The 18886-nt window shown below is 47.6% G+C and overlaps 1 protein-coding gene across 2 annotated transcripts in view; it reads right to left on the bottom strand.

Moving 5' to 3' along the window:
- Window positions 1–18886, bottom strand: part of LOC126412860 (poly(A) RNA polymerase gld-2 homolog A-like) — a 171770-nt gene that overhangs the window by 96924 nt on the left and 55960 nt on the right. The window lies entirely within an intron of this gene.

Here is an 18886-nt window from a genome sequence, read left to right as displayed (position 1 = left end):
AGGGATACCCGAGTCAGTTCTCCCTGTTAGTGATAACACAATAATACTTTGGATTATAGCATGTACTGTCACTACAATCAATGGTCAACAGTGAGATGTATTTCATCCCTCAAAAAGTTTACAAGCTGAGGACCAAAATCACAAATAGTCAGTGAGTAAGTGCACAAGACATTATACCAGAAGACATCTCAAATTCAAATTTTCAATGAGTGTATTACACATGAACTAAGAGTTAGGGCACAGAAACCCAACCTTGAAAAAAAGATAAAAAGACTGGGTCAACAGAAATAGGTATAGCTTTATGAATGTACTAATTCTGAGAAAGAATTTCGTGAAGTGTGTTACAGAAGGTGTCCTATGATACTACTGAAATTACAAAAACAGACGTCTGGGATGTCCGAGTGGTCTGTGACTTGCCCGAGATGTAGGATACTTGGAAATGCAACTCTTTGGTTGTGAGTTCTCAAAGACAACAAATGTGTGAGAACAACAGTGTCTGTGGTGTCAGACAGGTCTGCAGATAGCCTGAGGTTTAGATTAGTTGGGAATCTATGTGTCTGGTTGTGAATTGGTGAAGACAATAAGCATGTCTGCAGGAAAAGTGTCTGTGGTGACAGGGATGGAGAAACAATACCAAATGATGAATGGAAGCTTTAAGCAACTAAGTGACAACATTTACAGCTGTGAAATAATATGCTTGGCTCATAAGCGAAAGAAAGGAATCAGTAACTTAGTAACTTCAAAATTTCAAAACAAAAAAAAAACTTACTCCTGAATCTACACAATTAAAAAGAAAGAAGTCTCCACAGGTAGCAGGTGGAGAGGTGTGAATGTTACCTAAATATCAACTTAATATGTCATGGTTGCATACCACTAAAAAATTATTTAAAGAAAAATGGGAAACTTGGCAGAAGCCAACCTCTGAGATGATCAGTTTTGATTTCTGAAAAATGTAGGAATACACGAGGCAATACTGATTCTACAATTTATCTTAGATGATGGGTTAAGGAAAGGCATTCCTACATTTATATCTTTTGTGGGCTTGGGTAAGCTTTTGACAGTATCAACTGGAACACACTTTTTGGAATTCTGAAGATTGGAGGGGTAAAATACAGGTAGCAAAAGGTTATACACAATTTGTACAGAAACCAGACTGGAATTATAAGAGTCAAGGGCCATGAAAGGGAAGCAATAATTGAAAAGGGAGTGAGACAAGACCTGATGTTATCCAATCTGCACATCGAGAAAGCAGTAAAAGAAACCAAAGAAAAATTTGAGAATGAATTAAAGTTGAGGGAGAAAAAATAAAGATGTCTGAGGTTTGCTTATGACATTGTAATTATGTCTCATACATCTAAGGACTTGGAAGAGGAATCGAACAAACAGAATGGACAGTGGTCTGAAAGACGGATATAAGACGAACATCAACAAAAGCAGAACAAGAGTAATGGAATGTACACTAACTGAATCAGGTAATGCTGAGGGAATTATATTAAGTAATGGAACATTTAAAGTGGTAGATGGGATTTGCTCTTGGGACAGTAAAATAACACATGTTGGCTGAAATAGAGAGGATATAAAATGTAGACTGGCAAACACAAGAAAAGTGTTTCTGAAGAAGATAAATTTGTTGATGTGGAATACAAATTTAAGTGCGAGGAAGTCTTTTCTGAAGGAGTAGGTCTGAAGTGTAGCCTTGTCTGGACATTTAACGTGGATGATAAAATGTTCAGACAAGAAAAGAATATAACCTTTGGAAATGAGGTGCTACAGAAGAATGCTGAAGATCAGACAGATAATGAGGTGGTATTGAAGAGAATTGGGGGGAGGGGGAGGAAGATTTGTAGCATGACTCGACTAAAAGAAAGGATCAGTTGATAGGACATTTTGAGACATCAAGGGGGGATGATGGGGAGGGGGAGACACACAGAGGGGGGGGGAGACACACAGAGGGGTGGGGGAGACACACAGAGGGGTGGGGGAGGACACACAGAGGGGGGGGGAGGACACACAGAGGGGGGGGGAGGACACACAGAGGGGGGGGAGGACACACAGAGGGGGGGGGAGACACACAGAGGGGGGGGGAGACACACAGAGGGGGGGGGAGACACACAGAGGGGGGGAGAGACACACAGAGGGGGGGAGAGACACACAGAGAGTGGGGGAGACACACAGAGAGTGGGGGAGACACACAGAGAGGGGGGGAGACACACACAGAGGGGGGGAGACACACACAGAGGGGGGGAGACACACACAGAGGGGGGGAGACACACACAGAGGGGGGGAGACACACACAGAGGGGGGGAGACACACACAGAGGGGGGGAGACACACACAGAGGGGGGGAGACACACACAGAGGGGGGGAGACACACACAGAGGGGGGGAGACACACACAGAGGGGGGGAGACACACACAGAGGGGGGGAGACACACACAGAGGGGGGGAGACACACACAGAGGGGGGGAGACACACACAGAGGGGGGGAGACACACACAGAGGGGGGGAGACACACACAGAGGGGGGGAGACACACACAGAGGGGGGGAGACACACACAGAGGGGGGGAGACACACACAGAGGGGGGGAGACACACACAGAGGGGGGGAGACACACACAGAGGGGGGGAGACACACACAGAGGGGGGGAGACACACACAGAGGGGGGGAGACACACACAGAGGGGGGGAGACACACACAGAGGGGGGGAGACACACACAGAGGGGGGGAGACACACACAGAGGGGGGGAGACACACACAGAGGGGGGGAGACACACACAGAGGGGGGGAGACACACACAGAGGGGGGGAGACACACACAGAGGGGGGGAGACACACACAGAGGGGGGGAGACACACACAGAGGGGGGGAGACACACACAGAGGGGGGGAGACACACACAGAGGGGGGGAGACACACACAGAGGGGGGGAGACACACACAGAGGGGGGGAGACACACACAGAGGGGGGGAGACACACACAGAGGGGGGGAGACACACACAGAGGGGGGGAGACACACACAGAGGGGGGGAGACACACACAGAGGGGGGGAGACACACACAGAGGGGGGGAGACACACACAGAGGGGGGGAGACACACACAGAGGGGGGGAGACACACACAGAGGGGGGGAGACACACACAGAGGGGGGGAGACACACACAGAGGGGGGGAGACACACACAGAGGGGGGGAGACACACACAGAGGGGGGGAGACACACACAGAGGGGGGGAGACACACACAGAGGGGGGGAGACACACACAGAGGGGGGGAGACACACACAGAGGGGGGGAGACACACACAGAGGGGGGGAGACACACACAGAGGGGGGGAGACACACACAGAGGGGGGGAGACACACACAGAGGGGGGGAGACACACACAGAGGGGGGGAGACACACACAGAGGGGGGGAGACACACACAGAGGGGGGGAGACACACACAGAGGGGGGGAGACACACACAGAGGGGGGGAGACACACACAGAGGGGGGGAGACACACACAGAGGGGGGGAGACACACACAGAGGGGGGGAGACACACACAGAGGGGGGGAGACACACACAGAGGGGGGGAGACACACACAGAGGGGGGGAGACACACACAGAGGGGGGGAGACACACACAGAGGGGGGGAGACACACACAGAGGGGGGGAGACACACACAGAGGGGGGGAGACACACACAGAGGGGGGGAGACACACACAGAGGGGGGGAGACACACACAGAGGGGGGGAGACACACACAGAGGGGGGGAGACACACACAGAGGGGGGGAGACACACACAGAGGGGGGGAGACACACACAGAGGGGGGGAGACACACACAGAGGGGGGGAGACACACACAGAGGGGGGGGAGACACACAGAGGGGGGGGAGACACACACAGAGGGGGGGGAGACACACAGAGGGGGGGGAGACACACAGAGGGGGGGGAGACACACAGAGGGGGGGGAGACACACAGAGGGGGGGGAGACACACAGAGGGGGGGGAGACACACAGAGGGGGGGGGAGACACACAGAGGGGGGGGAGACACACAGAGGGGGGGGGAGACACACAGAGGGGGGGGAGACACACAGAGGGGGGGGAGACACACAGAGGGGGGGGAGACACACAGAGGGGGGGGAGACACACAGAGGGGGGGGAGACACACAGAGGGGGGGGAGACACACAGAGGGGGGGGAGACACACAGAGGGGGGGAGACACACAGAGGGGGGGAGACACACAGAGGGGGGGAGACACACAGAGGGGGGGAGACACACAGAGGGGGGGAGACACACAGAGGGGGGGAGACACACAGAGGGGGGGAGACACACAGAGGGGGGGAGACACACAGAGGGGGGGAGACACACAGAGGGGGGGAGACACACAGAGGGGGGGAGACACACAGAGGGGGGGAGACACACAGAGGGGGGGAGACACACAGAGGGGGGGAGACACACAGAGGGGGGGAGACACACAGAGGGGGGGAGACACACAGAGGGGGGGAGACACACAGAGGGGGGGAGACACACAGAGGGGGGGAGACACACAGAGGGGGGGAGACACACAGAGGGGGGGAGACACACAGAGGGGGGGAGACACACAGAGGGGGGGAGACACACAGAGGGGGGGAGACACACAGAGGGGGGGAGACACACAGAGGGGGGGAGACACACAGAGGGGGGGAGACACACAGAGGGGGGGAGACACACAGAGGGGGGGAGACACACAGAGGGGGGGAGACACACAGAGGGGGGGAGACACACAGAGGGGGGGAGACACACAGAGGGGGGGAGACACACAGAGGGGGGGAGACACACAGAGGGGGGGAGACACACAGAGGGGGGGGAGACACACAGAGGGGGGGGAGACAGACAGAGGGGGGGGAGACAGACAGAGGGGGGGGGAGACACACAGAGGGGGGGAGACACACAGAGGGGGGGGAGACAGACAGAGGGGGGGGAGACAGACAGAGGGGGGGGAGACAGACAGAGGGGGGGGAGACAGACAGAGGGGGGGGAGACAGACAGAGGGGGGGAGACAGACAGAGGGGGGGGAGACAGACAGAGGGGGGGGAGACAGACAGAGGGGGGGGGAGACAGACAGAGGGGGGGGGGAGACAGACAGAGGGGGGGGGGAGACAGACAGAGGGGGGGGGGAGACAGACAGAGGGGGGGGGGAGACAGACAGAGGGGGGGGGGAGACAGACAGAGGGGGGGGGGAGACAGACAGAGGGGGGGAGACACACAGAGGGGGGGAGACACACAGAGGGGGGGGAGACAGACAGAGGGGGGGGGGGAGACAGACAGAGGGGGGGGGGAGACAGACAGAGGGGGGGGGAGACAGACAGAGGGGGGGGGAGACAGACAGAGGGGGGGGGGAGACAGACAGAGGGGGGGGAGACAGACAGAGGGGGGGGAGACAGACAGAGGGGGGGAGACAGACAGAGGGGGGGGGAGACAGACAGAGGGGGGGGAGACAGACAGAGGGGGGGGAGACAGACAGAGGGGGGGAGACAGACAGAGGGGGGGGAGACAGAGGGGGGGGAGACAGAGGGGGGGAGACAGAGGGGGGGAGACAGAGGGGGGGAGACAGAGGGGGGGAGACAGAGGGGGGGAGACAGAGGGGGGGAGACAGAGGGGGGGAGACAGAGGGGGGGAGACAGAGGGGGGGAGACAGAGGGGGGGAGACAGAGGGGGGGAGACAGAGGGGGGGAGACAGAGGGGGGGAGACAGAGGGGGGGAGACAGAGGGGGGGAGACAGAGGGGGGGAGACAGAGGGGGGGAGACAGAGGGGGGGAGACAGAGGGGGGGAGACAGAGGGGGGGAGACAGAGGGGGGGGGAGACAGAGGGGGGGAGACAGAGGGGGGGAGACAGAGGGGGGAGACAGAGGGGGGAGACAGAGGGGGGAGACAGAGGGGGGGAGACAGAGGGGGGAGACAGAGGGGGGAGACAGAGGGGGGAGACAGAGGGGGGAGACAGAGGGCAATCACACATGGGGAAAATCATTTTTTCTGCTACTACCTTGTTGAAAGAACCATATTGATATTTCTAAAGTTACTAGCTGACAACGTAAATCCTGGTGATCAGATGAACCCAGTGCCACACTTGATTTGGTAAGAAATGTGGGGACCTGACAATAATACCTGAAAGCTAACTGTGCCACCTGCACTTCCAACGGTATGGTCTGCATAGAGGGCATGTGACAGGTAGAAGACAAACAAATATGGTAGTCTGCATTATACCCTTACAGAAACAAAAGCATTGACATCTCTTTCTGAAGAAGAAATTAAACAGCTCATTACTGGAATACATGTGTGATAAAAGTATTGCATCAAGATCACAAATGTTCTTTCCTGATTAGCAGTTTTGGCTTATTACTGAGCCATCTTCAGATCAATCTAAAAGGTTGTTCACTGTGTGACACTCATTTCACACCAATGTATTTTTAAAGCTATATTGCCCATGCTAAATAAAAAATCCTTAAGTAAAAACTGTTGTTAGTTACAGGGAGCACCTGAAAAGTTTGGTGAACAGTCTCAGATCATAAAGGAAACAATGTTGTTGTTGTTGTTGTTGTTGTTGTTGTTGTGGTCTTCAGTCCTGAGACTGGTTTGATGCAGCTCTCCATGCTACTCTATCCTGTGCAAGCTTCTTCATCTCCCAGTACTTACTGCAACCTCTGTCGTCCTGAATCTGCTTAATGTATTCATCTCTTGGTCTCCCTCTATGATTTTTACCTTCCACACTGCCCTCCAAGGCTAAATTTGTGATCCCTTGATGCCTCAGAACATGTCCTACCAACTGGTCCCTTCTTCTTGTCAAGTTGTTCCACAAACTCCTCACCAGTTCTATTCAATACCTCCTCATTAGTTATTTGATCTACCCATCTAATCTTCAGCATTCTTCTGTAGCACCACATTTCGAAAGCTTCTATTCTCCTCCTGTCCGAACTATTTATCGTCAATGTTTCACTTCCATACATGGCTACACTCCATACAAATAATTTCAGAAACGACTTTCTGACACTTAAATCTGTACTCGATGTTAACAAATTTTTCTTCTTCAGAAACGATTTCCTTGCCACTGCCAGTCTACATTTTATATCCTCTCTACTTCGACCATCGTCAGTTATTTTACTCCCTAAATAGCAAAACTCCTTTACTACTTTAAGTGTCTCATTAACTAATCTAATTCCCTCAGCATCACCCGACTTAATTTGACTACATTCCATTATCCTCGTTTTGCTTTTGTTGATGTTCATCTTATATCCTCCTTTCAAGACACTATCCATTCCATTCAACTGCTCTTCCAAGTCCTTTGCTGTCTCTGACAGAATTAAAATGTCATCAGCGAACCTCAAAGTTTTTATTTCTTCTCCATGGATTTTAATACCTACTCCAAATTTTTCTTTTGCTTCCTTCACTGCTTGCTCAATATACAGATTGAGTAACATCAGGGAGAGGCTACAACCCTGTCTCACTCCCTTCCCAACCACTGCTTCCCTTTCATGCCCCTCGACTCTTATAACTGCCATCTGGTTTCTGTACGAATTGTAAATAGCCTTTCGCTCCCTGTATTTTACCCCTGCCACCTTTAGAATTTGAAAGAGAGTATTCCAGTCAACATTGTCAAAAGCCTTCTCAGAACCTACAAATGCTAGAAACATAGGTTTGCCTTTCCTTAATCTTTCTTCTATGATAAGTCGTAAGGTCAGTATGGCCTCACTTGTTCCAATATTTCTACGGAATCCAAACTGATCTTCCCCGAGATTGGCTTCTACTAGTTTTTCCACTCGTCTGTAAAGAATTCTCATTAGTATTTTGCAGCTGTGGCTTATTAAACTGATTGTTCGGTAATTTTCACATCTGTCAACACCTGCTTTCTTTGGGATTGGAATTATTATATTCTTCTTGAAGTCTGAGGGTATTTCACCTGTTTCATACATCTTGCTCACCAGATGGTAAAGTTTTGTCAGGACTGGCTCTCCCAAGGCCGTCAGTAGTTCTAATGGAATGTTGTCTACTCCCGGGGCCTTGTTTCAACTGAGGTCTTTCAGTGCTCTGTCAAACTCTTCACTCAGTATCGTATCTCCCATTTCGCCTTCATCTACATTCTCTTCCATTTCTAGAATATTGTCCTCAAGTACGTCGCCCTTGTATAGACTCTCTATACACTCCTTCCATCTTTCTGCTTTCCCTTCTTTGCTTAGAACTGGGTTTCCATCTGAGGTCTTTATATTCATACAAGTGGTTCTCCTTTCTCCAAAGGTCTCTTTAATTTTCCTGAAGGCAGTATCTATCTTACCCCTAGTGAGATAAGCCTCTACATCCTTACATTTGTCCTCTAGCCATCCCTGCTTAGCCATTTTGCACTTCCTGTCGATCTCATTTTTGAGACTTCTGTATTCCTTTTTGCCTGCTTCATTTACTGCATTTTTATATTTTCACCTTTCATCAATTAAATTCAATATTTCTTCTGATACCCAAGGATTTCTACTAGCCCTCGTCTTTTTACCTACTTGATCCTCTGCTGCCTTCATTACTTCATCCCTCAGAGCTACCCATTCTTCTTCTACTGTATTTCTTTCCCCCATTTGTGACAATTGTTCCCTTCTGCTCTCCCTGAAACTCTGTACAACCTATGGTTTATTTATTTATTTATTTATTATTTGTCCCGTAGATCAAATCAGTACAATGGCTTGTACAATTGATATGGGATAAGTCAATACAAATATACAGTTTACAGGAGTCTAAAATAGTAAACAAGAGTATAGAAGAAAGATTATTTTACATTATCTACCAAATTATGTTACTTAAAAGTTACAGCTTTACAGAGAATTGTTACATGATGTGACAAGACTGACTTAACAACATTCAGCTTTGATACATTATCATGCACTAAGACAATTTTGATTCCAAATATTCCTGGATGGTATAAAAGCATTCTTTTATTAAAAGAGATTTCACTGCCTGTTTGAATTTATTTATTTCTTGGATTTCTTGTATAAAAGTTGGAAGATGATTATATAATTTTATTCCCATGCACTTGACACCATCACTGTACAGTTTTGTTGAGTGGGGAAGTATTCTTAGAGAGGTTTTTGATCCTGTGTCATAATCGTGGTAGTCCATATTTTTGCTAATTTTGTTGATACTTTTTTTGGTAAAGAATAATAATTCTAGTATATATTGGCATGGGAGGGGCAAAATATTTAGTTTCTTAAATAATGGTTTACTAGTGTCTCTGTTTTTTGAACATAATTGTTCTGACTATCTTCTTTTGCAGTTTGAATATCTTAATTGATTCAGAATTTTGGCCCCAGAAGATGATTCCGTAGTTAAGTACAGAGTGAAAGAGTGCATGGTACATTGTGGTTAGGGTACTTGTGCTAGTGACGTTCCTTATTGATCTAATCATGAAGCATACTCTACTAAGTTTTGTGCTGGTAACGTCAATGTGCCTTTTCCATGTGAGCGTATCAGTAATAGAGACCCCGAAAAATTTTATTTCATTTACAAGTTTAACATTATTTTTTTCCAGTGATATAGTTGGTAGTAATGGATTTCTGTTTTGGGCAGTGTGAAAGGTTATTCCAATTGTCTTTTTTGCATTAATCAGCAGCCTGTTACTTTGAAGCCATCGACTTATTTGATCTGTGGTTCTGTCTATATTAGATTGGAGAATTTGTTCGGGCGCAGATATGAGTACAGAGGTGTCGTCAGCAAATAAAAGGGTTTTTGTGTTTGGTAGGCTGTGAGGAAGGTTTAATCAGTCTGTCCAGATCCCATCTTCTTAAATTCCCATCTTTTTGCAGTTTCTTCAGTTTTAATCTACAGCTCATAACCAATAGATTGTGGTCAGAGTACACATCTGCCCCTGGAAATGTCTTACAATTTAAAACCTGGTTCCTAAATCTTTGTCTTACCATTATATAATCTATCTGATACCTTTTAGTATCTCCGGGATTCTTCCATGTACACAACCTTCTTTTATGATTCTTGAACCAAGTGTTAGCTATGATTAAGTTATGCTCTGTGCAAAATTCTACCAGACGGCTTCTTCTTCCATTCCTTTCCTCCAATCCATATTCACCTACTATGTTTCCTTCTCTCCCTTTTCCTACTCTCGAATTCCAGTCACCCATGAATATTAAATTTTCGTCTTCCTTCACTACCTGAATAATTTCTTTTATCTCATCATACATTTCATCAATTTCATCATCATCTGCAGAGCTCGTTAGCATATAAATTGTACTATTGTAGTAGGCATGGGCTTTGTGTCTATCTTGGCCACAATAAAGCGTTCACTATGCTGTTTGTAGTAGCTTACCCGCACTCCTATTTTTTATTCATTATTAAACCTACTCCTGCATTACCCCTATTTGATTTTGTATTTATAACCCTGTATTCACCTGACCAAAAGGCTTGTTCCTCCTGCCACCGAACTTCACTAATTCCCACTGTATCTAACTTTAACCTATCCATTTCCCTTTTTAAATTTTCTAACCTACCTGCCCGATTAAGGGATCTGACATTCCACACACTGATCCGCAGAACACCAGTCTTCTTTCTCCTGATAACGACGTCCTCTTGAGTAGTCCCCGCCAGGAGATCCGAATGGGGGACTATTTTACCTCTGGAATATTTTACCCAAGAGGACGCCATCATCATTTAACCAGACAGTAAAGCTGCATGCCCTCAGGAAAAATTACGGCTGTAGTTTCCCCTTGCTTTCAGCCGTTTGCAGTACCAGCACAGCAAGGCCATTTTGGTTAAGGTTACAAGGCCAGATCAGTCAGTCAATCATTCAGACTGATGCCCCTGCAACTACTGAAAAGGCTGCTGCCCCTCTTCAGGAACCACACGTTTGTCTGGCCTCTCAACAGATACCCCTCCATTGTGGTTGCACCTACGGTACGGCCATCTGTATCGCTGAGGCACACAAGCCTCCCCACCAACGGCAAGGTCCATGGTTCATGGGGGGGGGGGGGGGGGGGGGGGCGGCGGCAAGGTGAATGCGGGCTGTCACACAAAGCTAAGGTAGTAAAGGGTTCGCACTCATCGGGAAAGTGGCAGGTTGCTGGCCTTTAAAAGTAATCACTGTCAGCTATAACATACTTCTGATATCGATTGTAAAGGTGTTGGTAACCGACAGGAAACAGTTCTTGTGTAATCGCTAAGAGCACTGTGGTCACGTGTTGTCGGTTATCCGCATTATTACAGGAGATTAGACACAATGTTGCCAATATGATCCGGAGACCAAGCAACAGTCAATGGCATGGTGTTCATCGTCTGACCTGTCTCCCAAAACAAATCAAGTAACAAAAACCAAGACTGAGATGATGTTCGCTGTCTTTTTTGACAACAAGCACTTGATCCATAATGAATTCCTGCCTGAGAAAGACAGGAAAAATGATGAACACTATTCCACTGACTGTCACTTGGTCTCCAGGTATTATTGGTAGCAACAGTTCGCATCTCCTGTAACGAGGCAAATATCCAACATCATGTGACCATGATGCTTTGAACAATTCCACAAGAAGCTTTTTCTGACAGTTTCCAACAGCTCTACAACCAATGTCAGAAGTGTGTTGTACCTAACAGTGTTAAGTTTATAGGCCAGTAAAGATACTTTGTTTGTAACTCTTGATTTATTTACTTTCCAAGACCATTCATTCACTGAATTTCTCAGCCATACATTGTATGTAAGTTGACAATTTACATAACCAACTAAAATTTTTACTTAAGGATTTTTTTATTTAACTAGGGCAACTTAGTTCTAAAAAATATGATGATGTGTATTGAGTGTCACACACTGAACAACATTACAGATTGATTTGAAGTTGGCTTATTAATGAACTGAAACCAGTAATCAGTACAAAAAAATTCGCAATCTTGACACAGACTTCTTATTCACACACTTAACTCAACACATCGTGTATGTCCCCACTGACAATGTCGAAGAATAAAACACTGGAACCTATGTGACAGACACGCTCTTCTATCACTCACAAGTGAGAAATGTTGAAGTAAATATGCAGTCACATTATGCTTTTTTCTCTTCACTTTACTACATGTGCTTGGCACTTTCTTCAACACGAGGAAGACACTATTTCAAGCATGCATATATTACCACATACTGATGATGTAGGGAAGTGCATCGTGTAATCAACCTGCTTGTAGGACTTTGTTGATTGCTGCTAACTACATATTTATTTTGGAAGTTCAATTCACATTCTCTTAGAAAAAAAATGATAGGAATAATTAAGAGCCCACAAACTGACAAATATGATCTGTAAATGCTAATGTAAATTGAAAAATTAAAACTGACATGGAAATGTGTGATGGTAACAATGGACTTAATTGATTTTGTGGAGCCAGTTTGTTTACGAAATGCCAAAACTTTGACAATTCCGAGAAAAATACCCAGTAGCATATAGCTAATAGACAGTATTATTCTATTACTACCTTTGTCAGAAACGTACCAGGACAGTTTTTTAATTGAAAATTGAATTTACCAAGTAATGATCCTGGCTTCTATCAAAGTAGTCCCCTTCAATATCTATCCACAGCTGCCAGTGTTTCTGAAGGTCTTGGAATCAAGCAAGGAAATTTTCAACTGTGATGCTTGTGAGCTCATATGTCACAGCCCACTGGATGTCTGCAATATCTTGATGAAACTTTTCTTTCAGACACCTTTTCACTCACAGAAACAAGAAAAAAATTGCAAGGCAGAAGTTCATTGAACATGGCAGACATGGTATGGCAATAACAGAATGTCTGGCTAAATACTCGGTATCAGATAAAGCAGTATTGGGTCTTGCATTGTCACCCAGTAAAAATCAGTCCATAAAATGCCACAAATCAGGGCAGGAACGTCAAATTGCTTGTCGTAAACATCTCATGACTTCAATGTAAAGAATCTGATTCACTGTTTGACCTGCTAACGAGGCTGAACTTTGCCATTCAGCCCTTTGACACTGCATGTGAGGGTCATACTGGTAGCACAAACTTTTATCTCTAGTGACAGTCTGACAGAAATGTTGTATCACATCTGGCTCTAGCCAGTTGTTCAGCAGACTCTTTTTGTGTGTGTTTCTTCTTTCTGTCCATCTGTAGTATGTGAGGGATCAGTTTTGCATTAAGTTTTTGTTTCTCAAAATGTTCGCATTGTGCTGTATCTCTCTGTAAACATCACACAGGAGAGAAACAATGTGGTGGTAATATTTAAGTGATTGGAAGACACATTCTCTGAACACTAGATAGCAATAACATCTGTTTGTTTTGTTTTGTTTTATTTTAGGGTGCAAAAACGACTGAGGTCATACGTGCCTAAGTCAGAACCATAGAACTCAAAGACGAAAGAGGAGTTAAAAGACTACACATTACGCCCAATTGACGGAAGGTAAGGCAGCTAAAAACAGGGAATTTCTCTTGGAGAAAGGTCCATATAATATGTCAGAGAGAGAACAGAGGTCCTGAACTAAAGATTTAATGTCCTTCACCGTATCGCTACATCGTCAACGGCCCGTGCCTCATTCACCAAAACGGCCGATAACACAGACAGCATATACAAATTAGAATGTAAGTGGTAAAAAAAGGGCAGTCTGTCAAGAAATTGACAACTGTCAAAGACTCAGGACAATAAGTACACAGTGGTGGGGTTCACCATTTAACAAATAGCGATAGCTAAAAAGACAGTGCCCAACACGCAACCTAGCTAAAATGAGCTCGCAGCGAGAGGACTGAGAGGAGGTCAACCAAAACACTGGGAGATGTTTAATTCCCCAGATCTTGTTCCCAAGAAGGGAAGACTTGTGGTGATCCCAAAGTGACACCACCTGCTGACAGACAGCAACACAGAGATCATCGGAGGAAATGGAAAATCTTGCAGGCTGAGGTAAGAGGACTGCAGCTTTGGCAGCAGTGTCAATGGCCTCATTTCTCGTCAGATCAATGTGACCAGGGACCCACTTAAACATCAGTGACTCCATCAAGAGTGAGCACATTAAAGATTTCCTGGATCCACTGCACTAAGGGATGGACTGTATATAGCATACAGAGGCTCAGAAGGACACAGAGTGTTGGAGCATATGACAAAATTGTAAAGCCTGTGTCACCGGACATACTGCAAGGCCTGATACAGGGCAAAGAGCTCTGCTGTAAATACTGAGCAGTGTTACATTAGGAAATACTGAAAATTGCCGGTGCCAATGATGAAGGCACTCCCAGCACCACAGTCAGCCCGAGAGCCATCCATGTACACAAAGGTACTGTCACGAAGGTCCAGGAGAAACTTACGGTGCTAGAGCGCATCTGGAGTAGTGTCCTTCGGAAGCGAATGAAGGCCAAGGTGAATGCGGGCAGTCACACAAAGCCTAGGTAGTAAAGGGTTTGCACTAATCGGGAAAGTGGCAGGTTGCGGGAAGTTAACCTTCTGGAGCAACAGCCGAAAGTGAACTCCAGGAGTTAACAGAGAAACGGAGCGTGCCCCATACTGACAGTGGCAGACAAATGGCATGCGTATCTGCTCAGGAGATCATCACATCGGTACGACAGCAGTAGTTTGGCAGCTTCTGCAGACATGCTCTCAAACAGGCTAGTTAAAAGTTGGAAATTGCCAAACGGATTCCATGATGATGGATTGTATTTAGATGGCTAAAGGTGGACCGACATGCACAGGAATGATTGAAACGCCCATAGTCAAGTTTTGAATGGACAAGGGGTTGGTACAAACAGAGGAGGTTGGTCCAATCCCCTCACCAGGAAGAACCTCTGAGGACATGCAGGACATTGAGGGACCAGGTACAGAAGGCGGCCAGATAAGACATGTGGGAGCCCCATGAATTTTGTAGTTTCAATGTGCGGAAGAGCAACACACCCAAGATGTACAGACTGTGGAAGAAACCCATTGCACTGCCAGAAATTCATACAAATGTTTTTGCCACTGGAAAAGCGAAAGCCACTGTCAATGCTCCATGAATAATGACAATCGAGACAATGCTGAATGTTGCTCAAGGAGACAAATCTGTGGAGAACTGTAATACAGAGCAAAATTGTCAACAAAAAGGGAGCCAAAATGCCTGGTGGGAGATAGGCCATAATAGGGTTAATGGCGATAGCAAGGATGACGACACTTAGGACAGAACCCTGGGACACACAGTTTTCCTGGATAAAGGTGTCTAACAAGGCAGCAGAACCAGCACATAACTTGAAAACTCTATCTTTTAAAAATTTCTGAAGGAGACGGGACAGGCGGCCTCGAAAGCCCCACGTGTACAGAGTTCGGAGGACACCAGTTCTCCAACATATGTCTTAGACTTTCTCCAAATCAAGAAACATGGCCAAAGTTTAGTATCTCCCCACAAAACCATTCATGGTATGTGTTGATAAAGTGACATGATGGTCAACTGCAGAACAGCGCATTCGAAATGCACAATGTGGAGTGGTTAATAAACTGCGAGACTCTAGCCACCGTACCAGCAGGGCACGAATCATAGGGATCATGACACGGTGCGGTAATGGTGAAGTGCGAGGAATGATACATTCTGTGGCAATAAGGATAACTCTGGTAAGGTATTCTACTTGGTCATCACAACTGGGGAAAAGTTGTTCGTCAAAGGTCACCAAGGAGGAGTAAAGCCTCCTGCCAACCTTAAAAAACTACCACTTGGGTTTGAACGTAGGTGTGGTAGGAATCAGCAAAGAGACAGCTCACAGGAAATGGTCACTTGAGTACATGTCAGAGAGAACCGACCACTCAAGATGACAGGCAAGCTGGGGAATAGGTGTGCATGGAATATAAAAGGAATGTAGGTGCTCCAGTGTTAAGGTTGAGTTGTTTGAGAAGGTCAGCTAAGAGGGCAGCTCTCTGACAGGTCCTGGGAGAGCCCCAAAGGGGATGGTGTGCACTAGTCACCAAGTAGCAAAAAGGGGCAAGGGAGTTGCCCAATAAGCTGAAGGAAGTGTTCCCAGGTGACACCGAGTGATGGAGGGATGTAAACAGTACAAAGTGAAAAGGTGAAGCGAGGAAGGAAAATGTAGACTGCAACAGCTTGCAGCCGGGTGTTCAGGGAAATGATTTGACTATGAACGTCATCCCGGATGAGCAGCATGACTCCCCCATGAAATGGAAGGCCACTCTCGGGGTAAGGTCAAAGCAGTCCAGAAAGAAATGCTAAATGTCAAAGCGGTTGGGAGGATGCAATTTTGTTTCCTGGGGGCAGAGAACAAGCGGATGTTGCAATTCCAAAAGCAGCTGTTAAGTCCTCCTTGTGGGATTTAAGGTGGCAAACATTCCATTGGAGGAGAGCCATGATGATGAAAGAGGAGGAGGGAGAAAATGAAGGGTTGTCACCTCATACTCTGCTGAGTGCCAGTCTTTGAAGACTGCCTGTTACAGGACACAGAGGCTGGGGCATCCTGCACCACGAGATCTACCAAGGTGTCAGCATTCTCCCTCGGTCGATCTGCGGAGTTCAGGGCAGAAAAACAGTTGGTGGTGCACAATGACGAAACAGAGGTCAGTCGGATGAGGATACCACACAGCAACACCGTCGAAGAAGATCACCGAGTCAGCGAAGGAGAAAATCATTTGCCTTTGTTTGATTTCTTGGAGCCTTTGCAGTTGGCAGATGAGGATTCAGATGTCTGTTGGCTGGAGGAATGTAAACAGTCTTCGTGGGAGTATTCCTTTGGTACTTTCTGGTATGCTGATTGTGTAGCAGGTGATTTCGCTGTGTGAGGCGAAGATCTGGTGGCTTGCACAGCTGAAGGAAGAGGAGATAGAGATGCCACCATGACACTGGTTGATTTTACAACCACGGTGCTGAATTTGAGGTCACAAGTCTGCGTGGCCATGTCCTTCAAGGAGCAAGATGTAGCAAAAACAGTACCATACGCACCAGATGGTAAAACATAGGGTTTCCGACTTGCCAACAACTTGTGAGCAATAGGGTAAAGTACTTTTTCCTTCACTCAGATCACCCGGACAGCCCGCTCATCGAGATACAGGGGACAATCTCAGAAGGAGGCTGCATGCTCGCCATTGCAACTGATACAGCTGGGAGGAGGAGGCAGACCATCACCCTCGTGAGCATCCTTACCACAGGTTACAACACATCTGGCCGGGTGTCAACAGGACATTTGAGTGTTGTTGTAACGATGACAATGGTAGCAGCACATCAGGTTCGGAATGTGCGGTCGGACTGTGATAATTTCACAGCCTGCTTTGATCTCTGATGGAAGCACTACTCTATCAAACATTGGAAAAAGAATGCGTGTGGGCACTAAGGGTGCATCTACCTTTTTCATCACACAATGGCGTCATAATCAGAGAGGTAAGTTTGGATTTCTGCCTCAGTAAGACCACTGAGCAGCCTAGTGTAAATAACACCACACAAAGAACTGATGTTCAATGGGCCTCAAAACGAACAGGATAGCCGTGGAGGAGCAAAGCTGGAAGCAGTTTTTCTGCTTAAGAATCACAACTAGTCTCCAAAAGCATACAGAAGAGCAGGATTTCACAGGACCAGCAACTGCATCAACACATTTGTGAATAATAAACAGATTAAATATACCAAAGGACCGGCCATCTTCAGTATGCAGAACTATGAGGAGCCGAAGTGCAGCTGGGACAGCCTTTGAATCCTTAGACTCATTCCATTTATGTTCTGTAGACACAGACTGAAAAGATGATGATCGGCTCATTGCAAGAAAATCCCCCGCAATTGCCAGTGTCTCCAGCGACTCGCTCCTACCAACTGGGGGCACCATTCATTCAGTGACTGTTCACACCACAGGTCACACTTCCTGAATACCTGACAGAGGGACCACATGTCAACTTCGGAAGGCAACCACCTCTCCCTGGGCCTGGCCTATACTCGGTAGTACATGTAAACCCTACCAGTAGACCCGGGGATGGGAATTATGCGTTACACAGTCACCTGTTACATGTCAGACACATGGGCCAGCCTTCAGGGGAGCACAAGGAGGAGGAAGTAGTAAAAGAGGAACCTCAAATGCCGAAGTGGAGGAAGGATAGGAAAAGGGATACAAAGAAAGCAAAAACAGTGGAAGGACTGTTCTGATGTCAGGCTATGAAAATTAAGAACACATTCCAAAATACACTCCTGGAAATGGAAAAAAGAACACATTGACACCGGTGTGTCAGACCCACCATACTTGCTCCGGACACTGCGAGAGGGCTGTACAAGCAATGATCACACGCACGGCACAGCGGACACACCAGGAACCGCGGTGTTGGCCGTCGAATGGCGCTAGCTGCGCAGCATTTGTGCACCACCGCCGTCAGTGTCAGCCAGTTTGCCGTGGCATACGGAGCTCCATCGCAGTCTTTAACACTGGTAGCATGCCGCGACAGCGTGGACGTGAACCGTATGTGCAGTTGACGGACTTTGAGCGAGGGCGTATAGTGGGCATGCGGGAGGCCGGGTGGACGTACCGCCGAATTGCTCAACACGTGGGGCGTGAGGTCTCCACAGTACATCGATGTTGTCGCCAGTGGTCGGCGGAAGGTGCACGTGCCCGTTGACCTGGGACCGGACCGCAGCGACGCACGGATGCACGCCAAGACCGTAGGATCCTACGCAGTGCCGTAGGGGACCACACCGCCACTTCCCAGCAAATTAGGGACACTGTTGCTCCCGGGGTATCGGCGAGGACCATTCGCAACCGTCTCCATGAAGCTGGGCTACGGTCCCGCACACCGTTAGGCCGTCTTCCGCTCACGCCCCAACATCGTGCAGCCCGCCTACAGTGGTGTCGCGACAGGCGTGAATGGAGGGACGAATGGAGACGTGTCGTCTTCAGCGATGAGAGTCGCTTCTGCCTTGGTGCCAATGATGGTCGTATGCGTGTTTGGCGCCGTGCAGGTGAGCGCCACAATCAGG

Source organism: Schistocerca serialis, chromosome 7 (genome assembly GCF_023864345.2).
Source record: "Schistocerca serialis cubense isolate TAMUIC-IGC-003099 chromosome 7, iqSchSeri2.2, whole genome shotgun sequence".
Lineage (NCBI taxonomy): Eukaryota > Metazoa > Arthropoda > Insecta > Orthoptera > Acrididae > Schistocerca > Schistocerca serialis.
This window is presented reverse-complemented; position numbering and strand designations above follow the sequence as displayed.